Source organism: Protopterus annectens, chromosome 15.part0 (genome assembly GCF_019279795.1).
Source record: "Protopterus annectens isolate FY-2018-M chromosome 15.part0, PAN1.0, whole genome shotgun sequence".
Taxonomy (NCBI): domain Eukaryota; kingdom Metazoa; phylum Chordata; order Ceratodontiformes; family Protopteridae; genus Protopterus; species Protopterus annectens.
In genome coordinates, this window is record NC_056749.1 from 488,322,608 (window position 1) to 488,345,839 (window position 23,232).

General features: G+C 44.1%; 1 protein-coding gene across 2 annotated transcripts in view; it reads left to right on the plus strand.

Annotated features, from left to right (window-relative positions):
* Positions 1-23,232, plus strand: part of LOC122789778 (phosphatidylinositol-binding clathrin assembly protein-like) — a 2,259,505-nt gene that overhangs the window by 1,451,105 nt on the left and 785,168 nt on the right. The gene's annotated exons all lie outside the window — the stretch shown is intronic.

Consider the following 23,232-nt stretch of genomic DNA (forward strand, 5'->3'; position numbering starts at 1 on the left):
TTGGAGGCATTTGAGGCGGGCCCGTCTACCTCTTGGGTGTCCCCTCCTGCCGACCCTCTGGTGGACCTTATTGCCACCAGAGCGTGGAAGGACCCGGACACCGTAGAGCCTGTTCCCAAACGTCCGTACCGGATTCTTAGTTCCCCATCGGACCGTACACATTGGAGTAAGGGACCCCCAGTAGATGCCATGCTGACGGCTGCAGCCACAAAGAGGGAATTGGCTCAGGAGAGTCCCTCTATGCATCCCCCGAGCAAGGAATCCCGCTCGATGGATCGCATTGGGAAGCGAGTCTTTAGTTCAGCAACCTTCTCCCTGAGGGTGCTGAACTATATGGCACACGTGATCAGGATGCAGCGAGACCTGATTAAGGAATACGCTGCATCTCCCCCGGAGTCCATATCGGCGGAGGACAAGCAAGTGTACTCCACCCGTATGGCCACTCTCAGAGCGGTGTCTAATACTTCTATGCGGCTCTTATCTCACGCAACAGAGGGAGCCGCTAGAGCTAGCGGATCGGGCCTTGTTATGAGACGCCAGGCCTGGCTCCGGCACTGTGACTTCGCGGAGCCCTTCAAAGCGACCTTCGCGAATGCCACCTTCGATGGTTCTGCCCTTTTTGGCAAAACGGTTCGCGAAACGCTTGTCCAGAGCGAAAAGGATGGGAAGACGCTGTCTGCCGTCTGAATCCGCTTCTCAGGTCCCCAGAGGTCCTTCTCAAAGAACCAAAAGGGACAGAAGAAGATGTGGTTCCGGAAATCGCAGCAATCCCAACCTGCTCTGGACAACCAGTCCTTCCGTGGCAGAGGAGGACAGGGAGGTCGCCGTCCTTGAGGCAGAGGGGCTCCTAGGAACTTTGGGTCCAGAGAACCTTTCTCTGACAGACCCACGCAGCACCCCTGAGGGGTTACCCAGCTGCTCCTCTCTGGAGGCAGTCGGGGGACGTTTTTCGAGGCACCTGACATCATGGGAGTCAATCACGTCAGACCGTTGGGTGCTTCGGGTGATATCCAGAGGCTATTCAATCCCCCTTCACAGGATTCCCAGATCCAAAAACCTCCCCGATGTACCACCCGATCAACGGGAGGTAGCAGCTGTGGAAATCGCACAGCTGCTAACAAAAAGAGCCATCCAACACGTCCCCCGAGATCAGACCGGATCAGGGTTTTACTCCAGGTTCTTCTTGGTGCCAAAAAAGACGGGGGACTTAAGACCGATCCTAGACCTGTCACAACTGAACCTGTCTGTAACCAAACAAAAATTCCGGATGGTCACCTTACAATCTATCCTCCCCCTTTTGCGGGAGAACGATTGGATGTGCTCTATAGACCTCAAGGACGCGTACTACCACATTCTAATGGACAGACGGTCCAGGAGGTTCCTTCGCTTCCGGCTGGGAGCCAGTCACTACCAGTTCAGGGTCCTTCCCTTTGGTCTCACCTCTGCCCCCAGGGTGTTTACCAAGGTACTTGCAGTGATAGCAGCCCACCTGAGACTCCAGGGAATGCAGGTGTTTCCATACCTGGACGACTGGCTCCTTACAGTGTCATCAAGGCATCTACTGTGCTCAGCCAGGGACTATTTCCTTCATATAGCCCCTTGGCTGGGCATCACCATAAACCGAGAAAAATCTTCCCTGGCCCCCACACAGCTTATAGATTTTAGAGGAGGAAGATTGGACACAAGAAACATGCGGGCATTCCTCACTCTAGATCGACTGTCCAACCTGAGGTGTCATATCACGGCCATCTTAGTACCTTCTCCGACTGCAGCTATGGTCCTGAGGGCCCTAGGTTCAATGGCGGCAGCCATCCCACTTCTCCTCCACGCTCGACTACACATGAGGATCCTTCAATGGACCCTCCAGGTCCAATGGTCCCTGCTTTAACTTCCTCTCAACAGCCCGATAGCCATCAGCAGAGCATGCAAGAGCTCCCTGTTCTGGTGGCTCCAGTCGACGGACCTCCTGACAGGGAGACCCTTCTGTACTGCATTCCCCCTAGCCACAGTGACCACGGACGCTTCTCGCCTCGGGTGGGGGGGGGCATTCAGCGGGCAGGATTGTCCAAGGCACGTGGAACAGTTCAGAGACCTCCCTGCATATAAATGTTCTGGAAATGAGGGCAGTGCTATTAGTGTTGCAAGCACTACACAGCCTGCTTCCTGTAGGAACTATTGCTATCCAGACAGACAACATGTCGGTAGTCTGGTACATCAACAAACGGGGGGGAACCAGGTTCTACCCCCTTTGTCGAGAGGCCATGAGAGTATGGGAATGGGCAATCTCCACCAACCGCTTTCTTGTGGCAGCGCACATTCCGGGAAGGTCCAACATTCTAGCGGACAAGCTCAGTCGCACCATTCTTTCCCCTCACGAATGGTCTCTCAATTCTTTAGTAGCGAAGCAGATTTTTGCCACCTGGGGGCAACCCTGTTGCGATCTTTTTGCTTCTCCCTCAAACGCCAAATGCGACAGTTTCTTCGCTCTACTTCTCCCATTCGGGGAATCCCCGAGAGACGCCCTGGTGCATGCTTGGCCTCCCGGTCTCCTATACACTTATCCTCCTCTTCCTCTAATGCAAAAACTATTACAGAAAGCCAGCAGTTTGGGGAGCAGAATGATTCTCATTGTCCCATTCTGGCCTCGTCAACCATGGTTCCCTTATGTATGGTCTCACCGAGTGAATCTGCCCTGGATTCTAGATCCAATTCTGGATCTCATTTCCCATCCTCAGGGGCTTCCAATCCCGAACCTTCACACTCTGAAATTGACAGCTTGGCTGCTCCAGTTCCATCCCTAATCAGGACTCCCGGTATCTCTTCACCAGTGAAAGCCATCATAGTGGCTGCCCATAAACCTTCTACTAGGAAGGTTTATTGAAGCAAATGGAAGCGGTTCTCTATTTGGGCGGAACATAAAAATCTTGATCCCTTTTCCGCGCCGCTCTCTGCGGTACTAGACTTCTTGACGGACCTTTTCCAACAAGGAGCAAGCTCTTCGACGGTAAAGGTACAGATGGCAGCCATTTCTCATTACCATGTGGGTCATGACTCGACACCTCTCATGGCTGCAAAAATTTGTAAAACCTTTCTTAAGGGTGCTTTCCTCTTAAGACCTCCTGTTAAGGAAGCCATACCACCTTGGGACTTATCTTTAGTGCTGCAGTCCCTAACCGCTCCTCTTTTTGAACCTGCAGCCTCTGTGGACTTGAAGTATCTTTCCTGGAAAACTGCTTTCTTAGTGGCCATTACGTCAGCTAGAAGAGTTTCAGAACTCCAAGCTCTGTGTGTCAAACCACCTTATCTCTTCTTTTTTCCTGATAGGGTCTCCCTCAGGACCAATCCTTCCTTTCTTCCAAAGATTGCTTCCGAATCCAATATTAACCAATCTATTAATTTGCCAGTTTTCTTTTCCAAATATAAAAACAAAGGAGAATATAAACTGCATTCCTTAGATGTTCATAGACAACTGCGTTTCTACATTCACAGGACAGCTGGTCGTAGACAATCCTATCAACTGTTCGTCTCCTTTGCAAAATTCGCACTGGGTAAGGCAGTCTCTAAGGTCACCTTGTCAAAGTGGATTTCTAATTGTATCTTGCGGGCTTATGACACCTCAGGAAGGCCAGCTCCTCAGAGAATTACAGCACATTCTACAAGAGCAGTATCTACTTCTGCTGCCTTTAAATCTAGAGTACCATTAGATGATATTTGTGCAGCAGCCACTTGGACCTCATCTCATACTTTCATTTCACATTACAAAGTGGACGTTGTTTCCAGAGGGAGAGCATCCTTTGGCTCTGCGGTGCTCCGGAACATCCTTCCATGACAACCGCCCAAGATCCAGGTAGCTGGGGACTCTGTCCCACAGGTTGCAGACAAATGAAGTCTTCCTACTTCAGATTAAGAAGTTATGAACTCACCATAACGTTCCATCTGAGTAGGTGACTTCATTTGGATGCAACCATCCCCCCGACCTTTCAAGGCGCTATTAGTCCTGGTTTACCCAGGATTCTGTTATACTGGTATTCACAGGGCAAACTCAATCTGAGGTCAGTCAGGTCTTAGCAGGGGATTATGGGTAAAGGGAGGAGCTATGAGCTCGGATCCTAAAGCTTATGAATTGCCGGCTCGGATCCGATGTCTGATCCGAATCCCACAGGTTGCATCCAAATGAAGTCACCTACTCAGATGGAACGTTATGGTGAGTACATAACTTCTTATTTCCTCTCAGGGAATTTTGATTTCCTCTTCCGAGACTTCCGCAGAACATCCCACTGAGGAAGTACTCTGGAAAAGGATGTGCAAGAGGAAGGACCTAGTCTCTCCACAGGAATCAGTCACCGAAGAGACAGATTTCAAAGAAGGCAAAGGGTCACTACGGTCACCTCCTGAAGATGTTCCCTTTGGAGACGTACTAGAAATCCTGAAACAGAGAGGTGTCTGGACATTATCCTCCAACCCTACACTGGAGTAATCTGTTCTCCTAGAGGCTTTTGGTACATGACCCTCTACTTCTGGGGTGACTCCACCTACTCTCAAGCTCGTAGACACGATCTCTAAGTGGGAGTGGAAGGAGCCTGACATCATAGAGTCAATATCTCGGAGACCGGACAGGATAATGGCACTATATGCGGGCAGACAGATTTGGTTGACAGGGGTTCCAGTTGATACCATGGTCATTGCACCAGACACAAGAAGGAACTAGACGATGAGCATTCCACTGTCTATCCTCCCAACAAGGAGTGGTGGGCGATAGACTGGAGAAGCGTGTCTTTGCTTCAGTGACTTTTTGCATTACGCTCACTGAACTGACACATTTTGTTAGACTTTAGAGAGATTTGACCAGTGAATTATCAAATGCTCTCTCGGGAACCATATCTGCATAGGTTAAGGATTCTATAACTTCAGTTGTCAACCCTACAGGCTATTTCTAATAGTTCCAGGAGGTTAATTTTCAGCATAGTAGAAGGAACCTCAAGAGCTGCGGGGTCAGACATTTCCATGAGGAGGCATGCCTGGATGCAGTTATGTGACTTTGCAGAGCCATTTAAGTGCAATTTTAGTCAACGCTGCATTTGAAGGCAGAGCCCTTTTTGGTCCTAAAGTAAAAGAAATGCTGTCCAGGTGTGAGAAAGACAGTAGGACCTTGTCTGCTGTTAGGCGTATGTTTTTTGGCCCCTCACTGATCGTTCTCCAGGAATCAATGTAGTGGCCAGAAAATGTGGTTCAAGAAATCCCAAGGTCCATTCCATGACACCCACGGAGGAAGGGCCCCTAGAGGCAGAGGGAGAAAATTCCAATAGACATAGTCATCCCCATGGCAGAGGTGGCCTGCAAAACCAGGGTTCATGAGAATCTTTCCTCAATAAACCCTACCAGCGCTCCTTAATGGAAGCCCGACTGTCCACCTGTAAAGTCAGTCAGGGGAAGATTTTCCCTGCACCAGTGAGCTTGACTAGAGTTAAAAGATACTTTGGTACAAAGGATTATATCCAGAGGTTATATATTATTATTTTCCCTTCTGCCTCTAATTCCCAGGAAAATCCCTGATGTTCTAACCAGTAGGAGGGATCAAGCAGCAATTCAAATTCAAAAGCTGCTAGAGTCATCCAAGAGGTCCCACCAGACCAGGTAGGATCCAGAACTTACTCAGGGTTCTTTTCAGTGCCAAAAAAAGACAGGGGACTGGAAGCCAATTTTGGAACTCACAAATCTAAACAAATCTCTTCAATGAACCAAGTTCCAGATGGCCACGGTTCAGTCCATTCTCCTTTTTCTGGGCAAGGAAGACCTGATGTGCTTGATAGATATCTAGGATGCTTGCTATCACATAAAGATGAACAGGCAGTCCAGGAAGTACCTACGCTTCTGGCTAGGAGCCAGTCATTACCAGTTCAATGTACTGCCCTTTGGACTCACCAGGGAGTTTAACAAATGCATGGCAGTAGCAGCACACCTCAGACTTCAAGGATTTTGGTGTTTTCCTACTTGGACAACTGACTCATTATCGATCCGATCAGGCATCAGCTCATACAGTCAAGAGATCAGATTCTCCACACCTGTGCTATCCTAGGAATTACTGTAATTCACAACAAATCACAACTCCAACCAACTCAGACAGTGGAATTTATGGGAGCACTGCTCAACACAAAGACAGCCATTGCTTCATTCCACCTCACTAAGTTCTAACTTTAAGGTTCTAAGTCAAAAAGGTTGTAGACAATACATCAGTCTCAGCCCACACAGTCCTCAGAACTCTGGGCCTCAGGGCTGCCACGATAACCTTAGTTCCATTGGCCAGATTTTACATGCAGATCCTACAGTGGATGCTGGCTACCCAGTTGTCAAACTTCCATCAGTGTTATATCAGATAAAAATTACCAACACATGGAGAAGCAATCTTTATTGGTGAATCCAGTCCAAGCAACTGCTCCATGACTGTCCATTCATTCCCCAACATCCCAAGGCCATAGTGACCACAAATGCTTCCCTGATAGTTTGGGGGCGCATTATTTAGGGAGGACAGTCCCAGGTATTTCGGTCCCCGAAGATGAAAGTTTGCATGTAAATGTTTTTGAGATGCGAGCATTGCTCTTGGCATTGTGAGCATTTCAAGATGTTCTTCCCTCTCAGAGGATTGCAATTCAAACGGACAAACATGTCAGTCGTCTGATACATCAACAAACAGGGGGGAACCAAATCTTATCTATTGTGCTGAGAAGTGCTCAGGGTATGACAGTGGGCAATCTCTCCAGACCGCCTTCTTTTAGCAGTGCACATTCCAGGGAGTGGACAAACTGAGCAGGTACATACTACTTCCACACGAGTGGTCCCTCAACAAGAAGGTGGCGGAGGAGGAGTTTTTCTGTCGATGGGGCCAACCATGCTGCAATCTTTTTGCCTCTCCCCTAAACAAGTGCAGCAGCTACTTGCCTCAATTCCTCGGACCTCCTGTTTCACCTGACAAGGCATGTCATACCTGGGTATACCAAACCTCATGCTGACTGCTTGGTTTTTCCATTTCCCTTAGTAGCCAGTATGTCTGTGCTCTCATCACCTGTCCAACATATAATTCTGTCTTCCCATAAACTCTTGACAAGTTGGTAAGTGGAAAAGGTTTGCCATTTGGGCTCAGCAGCATAAACTTGACCCGTTTTCAGCCTCTCTCTATCACATCTTTGATTTCCTTGCTCACCTTTTTTCATAAGTGTGCTAGTACCTCAACCGTTAGGGTACAGTTAGCAGCAATTTCAAATTACCATACAGGATTGAATGGCACATCCATAGCTTTTCACAAGTTGAGCAAGGCCTTCTTAAAAGAGACACTACTACAGCCTCCTTTTAATGACCCTACACCTCTATGGGACCTGAATTTGATGCAGTCTCTCACACAATCTGCCTTTGAACCAGCAGCTACATGTGACCATAAATGCCTTTCTTGGAAGACCATTTTCTTGGTTAACATCACTTCAGCAAGAAGGATTTCTGAGATCCAAGCCTTTTCTTTAAAACCTCCTTACTTGTTTTTTTTCACAGAGATGGAGTGACCTTGTGTACCAATCCGTCCTTTCTTCCAAAGGCCGTGTCAGAATCCAACATAAATAGTTGTATCAATTTGCCAGTATTTTTTTCTAAATTTACCAGCAAAGGAGAATATATTGTACATATACTGAATGTTCATAGACAGTTGTTTCTGTTTGCATAGAACAGAAAGAATCAGGAAGGCAGACCCAACTGTTTTATTTCCTTTTCTGGATCAAAGTGTAGAAAATCGTTTTTTTTTTTTTTTTTTTTTAATTACTCTATCAGAGTGGTTAACAAATTGCATCTCCTTTGTGTGTAATAAATTAGGCATTTCTCGTACATATCCATTGGAAAGCACAGTCCGTATATCTGTAGCTACTTCCTTGGTTTCCTAATCTGGGATGTCTGTGGATGACATTTGTGCAGCAGCAACTTGGGCTATTGCTCATACCTTTATTACTTATTATAGATTGGATCTAGTTTCCAGAGATAAGGCATCATTTGGTTCTGTGGTGCTCAGGAATATCCTTCCTTAAATCCACCCTGGATTCAAGTAGCTAGGGACGCTTTTCTATTCGTGAGGATAGAATGAAGATTGACAGCATCATATAAAGAAGTTATGTACTTACCATAACATTCCATCTGTGCTGTTGATCTTCATTTTTTCTTCTCATCCTTTCCTATCTACCCCTCTCCATGGCTTCAGGAGGAACGAGCAGTTACATGGTCTCTGAATGGGTACATTTACATGTTTATATGACTTTGGATATGGCTTTCCATATTTTCTCTCTATCCTTTTATTCTGTATAGCAAGAAACAAGATCTGAGATATTTATCAGAGTGCATTGTAAGTAGGGGAGAAGCTCGAGAGATGTGGTGGCTGTGAGCTGTAGCTTTTTCCGAGTCGGATCAGACTCATCAGATCCAAACCCATTCATGAAGGAAGAATGAAGCTTGACAACACAGATGGAATGTTACGGTATGTACAAAACTTATTTTTGTGGAACTGTGGTGGAGAGAACATATTTATAGAATTATAGTGTTATGTATGTATATATGATTGGCAAGAAAAGAGAGAGAATTTTTTTCTTCAGATATTCCACTGTGGTAGTTAACTTGAAAATTGTAATTGCAGAGAACTTTGTGATTTAAGGGGAAATGTAAAAAGAAAGGCAAAGATGAAAAAAATAAAGAAAGACATAAAAAGTGGTAAATTAGCCGTGTGGAATAGAAGTCAGTAGACTTGTAGAGGGAGGCACTTGGATCTGAAATTATTTTGCATTATCGTAACTCTTGAGGGTAGCAGATGGTGATACAGCTGAGACAGGTTTTCAGATGAAATAGCAATATGGATTGAGGTGTTGGAAGAATTTACTAAAACAGGAAAAGTAAAAAAATTAGTAAATGAGAAATTATAGAATGAAATTGAAGAGTGGGAAGTATTGCAGAAGTCCTTCTGTTCCCATGTTGCAGTATTCTGTACTCTTGGGTTTCCTCCTCTTGCTACCCAAATGTCCAGCTAGTATTCAGAAGCTTGCAGTCACTGCCAGGTGTGTGGGACGTCTGATGTGGCTAGAGGTACGAGGGCCATAAAGGTGACATCTGCACGCACTAGACCTCAGACCTGCTATACCGGCTGTCGGATCAAGAATATTAAGAGAAGTACCCCGTTGGGGACGTTTTGCTTTTGGGTCACTGCATGCTTCTAAGAGTTCTGTCATCCTGGAAGGTTAAATTCAAGTACAGCCATCAGATTCTCCATAAAGACGCCCACAAGCTCTGCCTCTTTCATCTAGGGTCTATGAGTGACCATTAGGCCTGCCTAGCTACGGTTACAGCCCCTACCAGATAACATCCAGGCCAAACTTTTAAATGCAGATTTAGACAACTCTGCTCTATTTCGGACTAAAGCAGCAGATTTATTCAAAACTCTGCAGCAAAAAGGGAAGGAGCTACAGGACCTTAAGCACCTGTTCATTTCTGCTATCCCCGAATTCCCTAGGAATTACACATCCGAAACTCAGTTTATCAGGAAGCATTCCACCCCCACCCCTGCTAATAGGACCAACATGCTGCCAGGAAATAAGGTACTCCCTCCATGCACAGACTTCCACTCAATTTCAAGACAGGGCAGGTAGCCTGTGACTACTGCCACTCTTGAAAACTACCCCCAGTTCCATCCCTCTGTCATTAAGACACTCTCACCGTCTCCCTGTGTGGAAAAACATCGCTAAAGACAAGTGGGTCTTATCCATAGTAGAAAAAGGCTATTTCATGACCTGGATCACTGCCCCTTTTCGGAGAGGTATTCCCCAGCCCCTCCAAAGAACAGTTACCTCTTTTACAACCAGTTTTAGACGGCCTCATTGCACAAAGTACTGTTCAACCTGTCCCACCTTCAGAAAAGGTAAAAGGATTCTATTCCAGGCTCTTTTTAGTCCAAAGGAAAGATGGGCCATGGAGACCATCCTAGATCTTTCCTACCTAAATCTCTTCTTGCAAGTGCCCAACTTTCAGATCCTCGCCTTGCAGTCACTTTTCCCTCTGATCTTACTTCAGGGGTTCATGGCCACCCTGGACATCAAGGAAATCTACCTTCACATTCCCATCAGACCCAGTTACCTGTGATTCTCTGTGGCCTCCACACATTATCAATTCTTGGCCTTGCCCTTCTGTCTTTCTGCAGCACAGAGGGTCTTCGCCAAATGCCTGGCACCAGTGGTGGCCTTCTGCATGACCCAAGAGATTCAAATTTTCCCTTAGACAACATGCTTATTCAGGCGGATTGCAAAGAATTCCTCCTATTCCATCTTCAGACCTTTCTCTCTCCTCCATGCAGATGCTGGCGTTCAAGATAAATTACCCCAAGTCCAACCTGACTCCCTCTCTAGACCTTGTCTTCTTGGGATGCAGAATCCAGATGGATATTGTGAAGGCCTTCCTACCTCCCCAAAAGGTGGAAAACTTAAGGCAGTACTTGCCCGCTATCCTTCAGGCCACAGAATTGACTGACAGTCAGTACCTCAGCCTCTTGGGCCACATGGCCTCGACCATTCCCATGCTACCATTGGCAAAACTTCACATGAGAAAGCTACAATGGTACCCAAGATCCATGTGGACTCGGCACTCTCATCCTCTGGAATTCAAGATCCCCTTCTTAACTTGCCTCAAGAAAGCATGTCAGTGTTGGCTGAATCAGGTGAGCAACAACCCAGGCCTACCCCTGCAAGTATCTCTATCAGTGCAGGAAATTTACATGGATGCCTCAGACCTGGGGTGGGGAGCAACCATGGACTCACTAAGGGTCCAGGGTACGTGGCTGGATTCCTACAAACAGGAGCATATCAGTGTCAGAGAGATGAGAGCAATGCTTTTGTCCCTTAAGTCCTTTCAGCCCTCACTGAAGCAAGTTCCATTGGAACTATTCACAGACAGCACCACAGTACAGTGGTATGTCAGAAAGCATGGGGGAATGAAATCATATATGCTATGCAGGCTAGCTGTTCTATTGTGGGAGCTGGCCATAAAACAGGGAGTAATACTTCAAGCAGTGTACATCCCTTCAGAACCGAATTCTCAGGCAGACGTCATTAGCAGGTCCATGTCACAGTCCCACGAATGGATGCTCCACAGGCTTGTGTTCTTGGACATAGTCCACAGATGGGGTGCAACTCAAATAGATCTGTTTGCCTCCCCCCATGAACAGATAACATCCAGCCTTTTGCACCAGGCTGCCCAGCCCTCTGACGAGGGCAACGGATGCCTTTTCAGTCTCCTGGAAGGGGATTTTTTTTATGCATTCCTGTCTTCCCACTTCTTCAAAAAGTCCTTCTGAAAATTCAACAGGACAGACCAAACATCTTGTTGGTGACCCCCTTTTGGACAAGACAGTATTGGTTCCCCCTCCCCCTGCATTTAGCCAAGAGCACTCACCACAAGTTGCCCCTCAGAGTGGACCTACTCACACAGATCAAGGGATCTCCAATACACCCACACTGGCAATCTCTGCACCTTGCCCTGTGGGTGATAGAATTCTGATCCCTTACAGACACTTATACAGTGAGGACGTGCTCACAGTCCTGCAGGAGTCCAGGAAACCTAATACTAGGAGATCTTTGTATATCTGAATGGAAAAGTTTCTCCATCGAGTGTCTTCAAAGACAGTTGGACCCCTTTCAGGCGGATGTCCCTCTGGTACTGTCCTACCTGTGTAAACTTCTGCAGACAGGGTTACCGTACTCCTCCATCAAGGCTCACCTGACTACAGTTTCAGCTTGTCTGGCTCTAGAACCCCCTTTGGCTTCCAGATTGCCTGCAAAGTTGTTCCTAAAGGGAGTGCCACACCTCAGGCCCCCCAGGAAACCTATTCCCCCTCCTTGGGAACTGAATTGTGTTGGAGAAGCTCACCCCCCCCCGCCTTTGAACCGGCCTGAAGAGTGTCAGAGTTGTAAGCTCTCATGGCCATTCCCCCTTTCCTCGTCTTCCACAAAGACAGGGTAACCCTTAGGACAAATCCTTCCTTCATGCCTAGAGTGGTCAATGAGCTTTCCTTAAACCAAGCTCTTCACCTCCCCTCGTTGTTTGCCCACCCTCAGAGTGACGGAGTCCTACAATCCCTTGATGTGCACAGACGAATGGTTCTACTTTGACAAGATTAAATCAGAAAATCTGACCAATTGTTTGTCTCTCTCCACCCTTGGGCTCTGGGGAAAGTTGTAACTACAGGCAATTTCTGCCTGGATTTCAAAGTCAATTACCTTCTGCTATGCACACCATGTGAAATCCTTGGGGGCTAACGTTAAAGCACACTCCTCTAGGGCCATGACTTCCTCAGGAGCCTTCTTTAAAGGATTAGAGACTGCCACCATTTTAGAGGCAGTAACATGGACATCTGTCCAAACATTCACTAAGCATTCCAAGTTAAATCACTTTTCTAGATCCAGGGCTGGATTTGCCAGGGAAATCCTCCATGGATTTCTGGAGAATTCTCAGCCACCACCATCTACCTCATAGTGAGCTTTGGCATTCACCCGAGAGTACAGAATACTGCAACATGGGAGTAGAAGGACATAGAATAGTTGTGTAAAATCTTACCATAACCATACATGTCCTTCTCTTCCATGTTACAGTATTCCTTCCCTCCCTCCTTCCCCGCCTGTTCATTTTTTGGTTCTTCTTGGATCTCACTGAACTTGCGTAATTTGGCCTGGGACTGGAGTCCAACTGGGGCGCTCAGTTTTGAGGTCTGGTGCGTACAGACGTCACTTTTATGACCCACGTACTTCTAGCCATGTCAGACATCCCATGCACCTGGTAGTGACTGCAAGCTTTTGAATATTGGCCTGACGTTCGGGTAGCAAGAGGAGGAAACCCAAGAGTACAGAATACTGCAACATGGAAGAGAGGGACATCTATGGTTATGGTAAGATTTTACACAATTATTCTTTATGGAAGGATCATATAACCATGAAGGACTTGTATATAAACTGGTTTGAGTGGTAGACTGAATTTAAAAAGAAGTATAACAAGTGTTTTTCTAGTGGCAGGATGGTGTAATAAAGGAAGAAAAAGTGAAGTATGGGAAAACATATAGAATTTAATTTAGAGAATAACACAAGAGTAATATGATATGGAAAAAGAAGTACATAAAAGAAAATAGAGAAAAGAAGGCATTAGTTCAGACAGATGTTAATTACTAGGGAAAAGGAATGAGGTATCTGCATATTTAGGTAAAAAGTAAAGGAGAATAATAGTATAATGAGTGAAATGAAAAATATAAAAGGAAAAGTAAAAAAAACACAAGATTTGGGGTATTGTAGTACAGCATGGTGAAAATGTATGCAACAGTAAAAAGAATGAAAGTAACAAAAAAAAATCCACAGCGAGTTAAGGAAGAATTTGAACAATAAATTACTATTAGTGAAATGGATGAAGTACTTGGGGAAAGTAAATGTAGAGTCAGTATCAGGCCCAGATGGTATAAAGTATGTGATGTTCAAGAAATGAATGGATTGGCAAAGAGAGTATTTTGTTAAATGTACTGAATGAATGATTGAAGTAAGGGTTTCTTTATGAAGAGGTGTGGGATATTAAAATGTATATGGAAGAAAGAGGAACAGAATGAAATAATTGGAAAACCATCACATTAAACAGATTGTAAAATTTATGAGAGCAATGTAGAGGAGAATGAAAGGAAAGATGAGTGTTACAGAAGAAAATATATATAGTATGAAAGGGAAGGGGTGTCAGGAATTGTTAGTGATTGTGAGAGAAATTGTAGATGATTATAAGTAAAAGGGAGGATGTGAAATTTACTGTACTGTATTAGCTAGGCATTTGATATTATAGACATGCTTTGTGCAATGGTATGTGGAAGTATGGACTAGGTAATTGACTTACAAGTGCATTTGTCAGCGTATCAAAATAATAGTGAGAATGCTTGTGAATGGGTGGGTAAGTAAAGAAATATATGTGAAGTGTGGTATAAGACAAGGATGTCCCATGAGTTTAGTGTTTGCACTGGAAATAAATGTTATAGTGAGTGAAGTAGCTTATAAAATGAAAGATGCTAGTTGTGTGATTCAAAAGGACATGGTGATGCCAATAGTTGTAGTTGCTAAGAACAAAATATGGATGAGTAAAGTGTTGGTTTGTCTGAATGGATGTTTAAAGGCAATGGGAATTACCTTGAATAAAATTAAAAGTAATAGTTTGGGTGATATTGTGAAAGCTGAAAGGTTGTAATTTTCAGTGAAGTGTCTTTGCTAAGGATAAGATTTAAGGAAAATTATGTAGCTGTAATGCAGTGGGAGGGCTTGTTAAAATAAATTATAGTAGTATGTTTTCTGTAGAGGACGTATACATTAGATTTCTTGGAAAGATTTATCTGGTGAATTCTGTATTAATGGGTAAATGCACATATGTCAAATATTTATATACCCCAGAAAAATATGAAAAGGGCATTCTGTAGTTTCTTTTATATATGGTTCAAGATTAAACTCAGTGAAAAGAGGTGTTTTGTATATGAAACAAGATTGAAAGAACTGAATAAGACTGTAGTATAGTGGAATTAAGTGGAAATAACTGAAATGAGACTGGAATGAAAGTCTTTATCTGTTCATTACACAAACTTCTGCTGAACAGGTGCTAGTCTTTCCTTTATGGGCAAAGTCTTATGTACTTTTCATAATGAATTTTCCAAACTCTGTAGTTGAGTTAAAAGGCTTTATTAAATGTTAATGATATCCGAACACTGTTTTTAATAACAATGCTGATAAACAATAATAGTCTGTAGAAATCCTGGAATGCTGGGTAACAGAACTGATAACTATATCCAGAGATGTTCTTCGTGTTTCACTGTTGCAGTCATCACACTTTGGTTATCTGCCTGCAGGTACCCATCAGTCATCCTGAATACAAGAGACTTAGTATTTCTGCGTTGGTTGCCGTCACTCCAGGCCTGACTTCAGGTCGTCCGGGGTATAAAAACAGGCAGCCAACGCCATTAGATCAGTCTTTCTTGCAGAGGAGCCTGAAGCACAAGCAGTTCGCACAAGTGCCGGTTGGCCACTACTTGAGTTTTCGTTTCTGAACTGAATCATCCTGAAGTTTTCTAAAGCCAAGTACCCTGTTGGGGATCTTTTTTCATGCTCTAACTGATGTCAGAAAAAGTCAACAATTGTCTTGCCTGTGGAAAGCAACTACCACACCGAGATTTCCATTCTTACTGCGTCACCTGTTTAGGCCCAGACCAGGACGTACCTCGCTGTCGGTTTTGTGCTTTGTTCAATGCCCAAACTGTTCGTCGTTGGGCCCTTATTGTCGCTAAATACTTTCACTTTCTATCTCCGAATTCCAAAATGGCTTCAGTAAGCCGTCTGACTACCGATCTTCCGAAAAAATGTAAGGATAAAGACAGAGACAGACCGCACAGGTCCAAAACTACAGACAAAGCTTCTGTTAAGCTAGTCGCCAATTCGCCGGTACTCAGTGAGCCACTTTCGCAGCCCCTGATGCCCTATTTGATGGATTTGAAGGCCGCTAACAAGACCCGTTCGGAGTCCGGTATGCCGCGAGACTCTTCTTTGACTACGGAACCTGCGGATGTCTCTACCTCGGATGGGTCCAGAGCCACTGTGCAGGCACCGGCTTATGAGGAAGTTCTCACTACCAATATTCGACTCAAACTGACGACTTTTCGTGTCTTCAGTTCGGTCTAAAACTGAGTTTCTAAGACCAAGAGTACGAGCTATGCCTAAAAAAAAACGATGTCCCAAACTCAAGCACCTGCTTCCTTGCCACAACGTCAAATGCTTAAAATGGCAGAAGACCTGATTATGCTGATTAGGGAAGCCAGCCTTCTCCTGCTAAGAGAAAGAGACCTGTCCCCAGCAACTTTAACAGACTAGGAGTCCGGCGAATCTGAGGTTTCTGAATATGAAGACATGCCTTTATCTGCTTATGAGGATTTAAATGCAGAGGAATCCATTCCCTCTACTTCCCCTCCAGAGGATTTTTCTTTTGGTGAAACAGTACATACTTTTAAGAGAGCTTTTCCACTGGGAATGCCAAGACTATCCTCAGTCCAAAAAGAGACTCTGAGAATTTCTAGATTTGCCACAACATAGACCTTTAGCAGTACCTCCAGTTCTGGATGATGTTTTTATGGAATCCAGCTTAACTCCTGATACTTTACCCTCTACTCCAAGGAAACCAGACAGGTACTACATATTCCCTGACACTCTCAAATTCTTTTTCAAATATCCTTCTGCTGACCCAGAGGTCGTTTGGGACAGAGATTCCCAAGCTTTAGACAGATGGGGTAAAAAAGTGTACACCTCTGCAACTCTTGCAGTTAGGGCATTGAATTGCCAGTTTCACATGCTGAAATACCAGCAATATGTCAAACTTATTAAGCAAAAGTTAGCTGCCTTTACAGACTGTGCAGAAAATAAAGAATTACAAGAGCGTATGCATTCTGCAAGCCAAGTCAGCAAGCATACTTTTGATCCCCTAGAAGGATCTTGCAGGGCAGCAGTCACTGGTTCTGTACTGAGAAGGCATGCTTGGCTTAAGGAGCAGATCTTGCGAGACTGTCAAATCAAAATTACTAGGTGCCCCTTTGAACAAGGACAGTCTGTTTGGCACCAAAGCAGAATAGGTTCTAAAAAAAGATGGAAGAAAAGCTTAAATCTATGCCGACAGTTAAAGATTTCTTGCAAGTGCAGCCTCCTAGATTCAGTAGGCATTGCCCCTCGAAACATTGATCCTTTCCAGCCCCCTCAAGACCATCTCAAATTAGACACAGGGGAAACAGACCCACCCCCCGACTACAGTCTCAGAGTATGCAGAGATCTAAGCAATGGAGTGCCTCCACTTCAAAAACAGAGAGTGCTAAGCCACCCCCTTACGGGAAAGAATTCACAATGACTTCTTTATTCCACTCCTCACCTCTGCACAACTGCTCGTACCCCTAGGAGGAAAAGTTGCCCATCATGCAAAAAACTGGACCTCCATCACCAAATACCGATGGGTCCTCAACATTGTATCCCAGGGGTACAATTTTTACTTCCACTCACTGCTAACCCCAAAAGGGTTCCCAGACCATCCTCCAAACCAGTGGGCAGAGGAACAAAACCAAGTTCAATCCCTGCTCCTCATAAGGGCAATTCAGCCTGTTCCTGCAGAACAGATAGGTCAAGAGTTTTATTCCAGACTTTTCCTGGTACCCAGAAAAGAGGACACTTGGTGCCCAATCCTAGATCTTTCTACTCTAAACACCTTCTTGGTGGTACCAAAATTCAGAATGCTCACCCTTCAGCAGCTTCTTCCTATTCTGTCCAAAGATGCCTGGTTAGCCACCGTAGACCTAAAAGAAGCCCATCTGCACATCCCTATCAGGGACTCATGCAGGAAATACCTACGTTTCAGATCAGGATCTATGCATTATGAGTTCTCTGCACTTCCCTTTAGCTTATCCACTGCTCCCAGAGTATTCACAAAATGCCTGGCTCCCACCATTGCTTATTGCAGACAGAGAAAACTTCAAATTTACCCATACTTGGACGATTGCTTGATTCAGCAGACGGTCAGGAACAGCTGCTGCAGCACCTGACATTTGTAAAGAACCTTCTAACCTCCCTGGGGTACACTATCAACGAAAATAAATAAAAAAATAGTACCCAGTCAAAAGATAATATTCCTGGGAGCAAGCTTGGACACAGCATCCCAGATGGCATTCCTTACTCCAGAAAAACAAGCCTATCTGACAGGCTACTTTGCTCAAATGGCCGTCAGAACCCAGCTATCTGCAAGGAGAATCCTGTAGGCCCTAGGGTTCATGGCCTGTTGCATTCTACTAATTCCATATGCCATACTGCATATGAGGAAACTTCAGTGGTACTTAAGTCTTTGGTGCCAACATTCTTAGGACCTGGAAACCTTCATACCTTGTCTAAGGACAGAGTTTCTTTGGTGGGTAGCAGCATGCCACCACAGCAAGGGACTTATTTTTACTCAACCCCATGCTGCCCAGACCCTAACCTCAGATGCATCAGACAATGCCTGGGGGGCACACCTGGACGACAAGTGCATTCAGAGCCACTGGAGCCCAAGTCAAACTCATCTGCACATCAACCAAAAAGAGATGCTAGCTGTTCAGCATGCTCTGACAACTTTCAGGTCCCTACTGTCAGCAGGACCCCTGCTAATAAAAACAGACAAAACCACAGTTTTTGTGGTACATCAACAAACAGGGGGGAACCCACTCTGCAGGCTAGCCATGGCCTTGTGGAACATGGCATTGGACACGCAGATTCATCTGCAAGCTCAGTTCCTGTCAGGCATACAAAACTCTCTGGCAGGCGACTTAAGCAGAAATCTCCTAGACCTACACGAGTGGCAATTAGACCCCAGCACCTTCAGTATTCTAACCCAGAAATGGGGTACCCCAGAGTTAGACCTCTTTGCCTCCCCCTGTAATCACCAGCTCAACCAATTCTGCACCAGGACACCTCACAGCATGGCCAGGAAAGTGGATGCCCTATCCTTCCAGTGGGAAAACCTCTCAATCTGTGCATTCCCCCCTCTGCTTCTTCTCTCAAGAATATTATTCAAGATAAGACAGGACAGACCAAGGTATTTTTCCTGGATTCAGTCTAAAGGAGAGGACACAGCACTGCCCTCCTTACCTGTAATACTGGATTACCTAGCAGACCTACTCCACAGAGGCCTATCATTCTCCTCCTCCTCTGCCATCTCGGCTCATTACAACACTGAGCCCACCTCTCTTCTCTCACCCTCTTATCATTTAGTTCCTGAGAGGGGCAAACAACTTAAGGCCACCAAGGAGAGCACCCACCCCTGCGTGGGACCTTAACTTTGTACTGGAATAGCTCATGCTACCCCCCTTTGAGCCTGCAGCGTCAGCAGAGTTAAAATTCCTCTCTTGAAAAACAGCCTTGCTTCTGGCCATCACTTCAGCTAGAAGAGTGTCTGAGCTACAAGCACTGATGGCTGTGGAACCCTTAATTATTTTCCATGCTGACAGGGTTTCCCTCTGGACTAACCCTTCCTTTATGCCTAAAGTGGTGTCCAGTGTGGCTCTCAACCACTCTATCCATTTGCAAGCCTTTTTCCCTAATCCTCAAAGTAAATGAGAAAGGATCCTGCACCCCTTGGATGTACACAGACAGCTCAGATTCTACTTTGATAGGACTAAGCCCTTCAGGAAATCTAACCAGTTACTAGTCAGCTTTGTATCAGGGGCAGAGGGCAAGGCCATTTCAAAACAATTGCTAAATGGATAGCACACTGCATGCATTTCTGCTACAAGCACCATGGGAAACCAACCCTTCAGGGGGTCAGAACACATTCCAGTAGGACAACGTCTACCTCTGCAGCATTCCTCAGGGGAGTCCCTACCAGGGACATCCTGGAAGCTGCTACCTGCAGTTCTGTATACACCTTCACCAAGCATTACCACCTGCCTATCTTTTCCAAATCCAGTGCGGGTTTTGCAACAGCAATCCTGCAGGGCATACTAGCCAGCCCCAACTCTTCTTGACTGCCTCCACCCTTTCTTCAGCTTTGGGAATCAACCCAAGTGTGATGACTGCAACAGTGAATACACTCGAACATCTATATTTATTGTAGGTGTACACAACTGTACTTTTCTGCAGGTGTATTCTGATTCGCCTTAGTAATATCAACTAAAACAGTCTTTTAGTATGAAAATTTAACTCGACTCCTGTATTCCAGCTCAAGTGTCTGTTCTGCAGTCCAAAAGTTAACTTACTTTCTGGAATGCTGGATATTTAGTCTTTTCTGTATGTCAACCAGAACTGACTGACTTCACTATCAGTGTCAGACGTGTTTCCTAAAAATACCAAAACCCTGTAGTGCTTTTCGCACCTCTTTAGCATTGGTTGCTTTGGTTTCCAAGCCTTGTCTTGCATGTGCCTTTTTATCTAGCATTCCATTGCACATGCATCTTTCCCTTGAGAAAGGAAAATTCTGTATTTCTGCACATCTCATGCTTTAGCTTTCCTTTCTAATGAATTGTCTTTCACTGAAACAAAATGCATATATGAAAATGCAAGTCTGATTCTTAATTTTCAGGCCTGTTACTCTACCTTAATGTACTATAGTGAATTCACTAAGAATACCCTCACTCTAACAAAGATGAATGGGGGGCTAGGGGTTACTAAATCCAGTTTATTTATTTTACATGTGTTGACCGGGTTTGTCCGACTGAGCTAAGTAGCCCTTTTTCAGTGGAGGCCAGAGGAGAAAAGCTCCAAGTTATACAGACTGTCATTTACAGTATACATTGATCAGCAAACGTAAAAGAAAAAAAAACAAGTCAATACAATAACTAATAAAAAAAAACAATCAATACAATGACTAGTACAAAAAAGTTAACGGTCATATACACATCAGCAAATTATTAATATGCTTAACATCTAAGCGCATTATTGTGCTTCTTTAAACTTGTGTAGAGTATTTGAGTAGGTAGAGTAAGATAATGAAAAATAAATGGTGAGAATGTTTAAATGTAAGTACAAAAAAGTTATGGGAGATGATGAGAATGAGAAAAGGAATATGTAAATGAAGTTAAAAATATCAAGAAAAAAATAACTAACATGGAATATAAAAATTGATATAGAGGAAGATTAGAAGGATGTGGTATAATAATGTGATGAAACAGTACTATTATGTAAATCCATGGGAAATTAGCAGAAGTGATTAGTGCCATTAAAGTAAGGAAGAAGTGGTGTAAAGTAGAGTCAGGATGTCTTTTGGAAACTGGTAGTAAATAAGTTAACAGTAAAGGAGAATATGCCATATAAAAATAAAGTTGAGTGTGTGTTTATTTTATGGGAGAAAGATTCAACAAAGTATGTTTTTGTTTTGTTTTTAAAGTAAGTGGTGAAACTCAAAAGAAGTTTTGCAAAGACATTTTTTCAGACTGTTAATGACGCAGTATATCTCTGTATATGGTTATGTATGGGAATTATAACAGCAAGAAGAAAATATGTGAGAAAAGTAGATAAGCATTTATTTTATTTAATGTAGATGATTTGGAGTGAAAGATTGAATGAAATATTTAATTGGAAATGGATTTTGGCAGTTTTATTGGGTAAAATTAGATTATGATTGTTGAATAATGAGTGAGAGTCGGTTATGGAAGAACAATGAGGATGTTATACGAAAAATGAGTAAAAAAATAGAAATGTGTGTACAGTTACCTGTAAATATGCACTTGTAAATGTGTTTTCTGTTGTGTTGAAGTAAAGGAGCCCTACTCATTTTGATGGGTGCCACTGGATATTTTACATCCACCTAAACTACCACCAACTCAAGCAGATGGGGACCTCTGTTTAATGTCTCACCTGAAGGATGACACACTCAGGAGTGCAGCCACCCCCCCCCCCCCTTTATATTACTCTGCAGTGTCACCATTCTATCTGCATAGTATGGGAATAGAACCAGAAGCCTCCTACACGAAAGACAAATGTGCTGTTGTACAACTAACATCTAGGTCCCGCTGTGGATGAGGCTGCTATTTTAATGATCTACTCGTGCTGGATCTTTTTTTGAAAGTCTTGAATATGATTTATCCTGCTAGGAAACCTTTTGTTTACTAGATGTACACTGCTTAGTGGAAGATGCTCTCCATCTATACAAAAAGATGTGCTACATCCCTTCATTTGGTTAGTTTGCAGGAAATCCTGATCTGTTTCAGGCATCTCTTTAACTTAGGTCTTAATTATTCTTGGTCAAGAAGTGTATTTCTGCCATCTTGATGTATCATAACGTTATGGAAGATAGAAGGGTGGTGCAGCATTGATTTGTCTATGATTATCTTAACTTGGGTCTCTACACCTTTGTGACGGTCTTGCTTGTGTTTGATAAGGTTAGGTCAGTGATTGTCAGGTTACTCTCTCTCTCTGTCATTGTCACCTTTACCCATAATACATCTAATTTATTTGGTCTTTCACAAAAATCAGATATCCCCTACAGCTAGCCATAATTTGGGTTGAAAGTGATGCCAGTTCAGCTCTTAAAGCAATGTATCTGTCTTGCTGTTTTCATTTTAGGAGCAGAAAACATGGGTGAAACAGCCATGCATTCAGGTGACATTCACCATCAGTTCAGTTTCCACCTCAGAACATGCATGTCTTCAGAATGGCTAACTAGTTTTTGATCGTCCTTCTGAGTGTAATCTTGTGGTAGTCTAGAAAACCATATAGAAATAGAATGCTAATTCTGTGTTTTTTGCCAACAGCTGGCTTAAACCATCCAATGGAAAATTACTGGTGTCCAAACTGTCTGTTATACAGGTTTGACTGTTGACCGTCTGTCTTTTCAGCGTGTCCATTGCATACATTTGTGCTGTAGCCATTTAGTTTTCAGTTCATATTTTCTGCAGGCATTATTGCTTGGCCCATAGTGGTTCTGAGTCTTAAGCTTCTTTATAAGCCCTTCTTGCTCATTTGATTATTGGTGGAGGTGAGAGTTGAGTGTTAGAGAATGGGCCAGTTTGCAGGTCCTGAACACACAGTCTTCACCCACCCCTTCATTAGCCTGCTAGCTCATTTGTAGCTGCTTAGGAGGTGCTTATGCAACCTCCTGACCAAATGATAGCACACTGCTTGCAATGCAGGCGCTCTAGACAACACACCTGCATTCCTTTAAGAGTTACCAGTGCAGTGAGCCAAGCTGCCTTAATGCTATCACCCCCCACCCTCCGAACAGGTGAACTGGTTTCAACCTCTCACTCCCATCCACTCCCTTCCAGTCATTCCAATGCCTTATGCCACTATTTAAACACTGTTTATCTGGGGTACAGTCAGGGCTGTATCTCACTGTGGCATGGGCCTAGGTCAGTGCACAGGTCACACTTATTCTTTCTTTAAAAAACATTTGTTGAACTTCAACTTTTGGGTTCATCTTACCCTGAAGCATTGTGACATTTTCTTAACTGTAAAGGTTAGTAATTGCCTTTGTTTTGTGATTAGTCTTGACTAGTTTGCTTCTTTAAGTTTCCTTGGTTGACTGACAGAAAACTAAATTGTAAATTAAAAACTGAATCTTATTTGCTGTTTACCAGGAAAAGCCGAAAGACACAACAACAACAAAAAAGTTTTGTTTTGTTTTAACTCTAGTGCTTAGCAATCCACGCATAGCGTGATTCAGTCATGT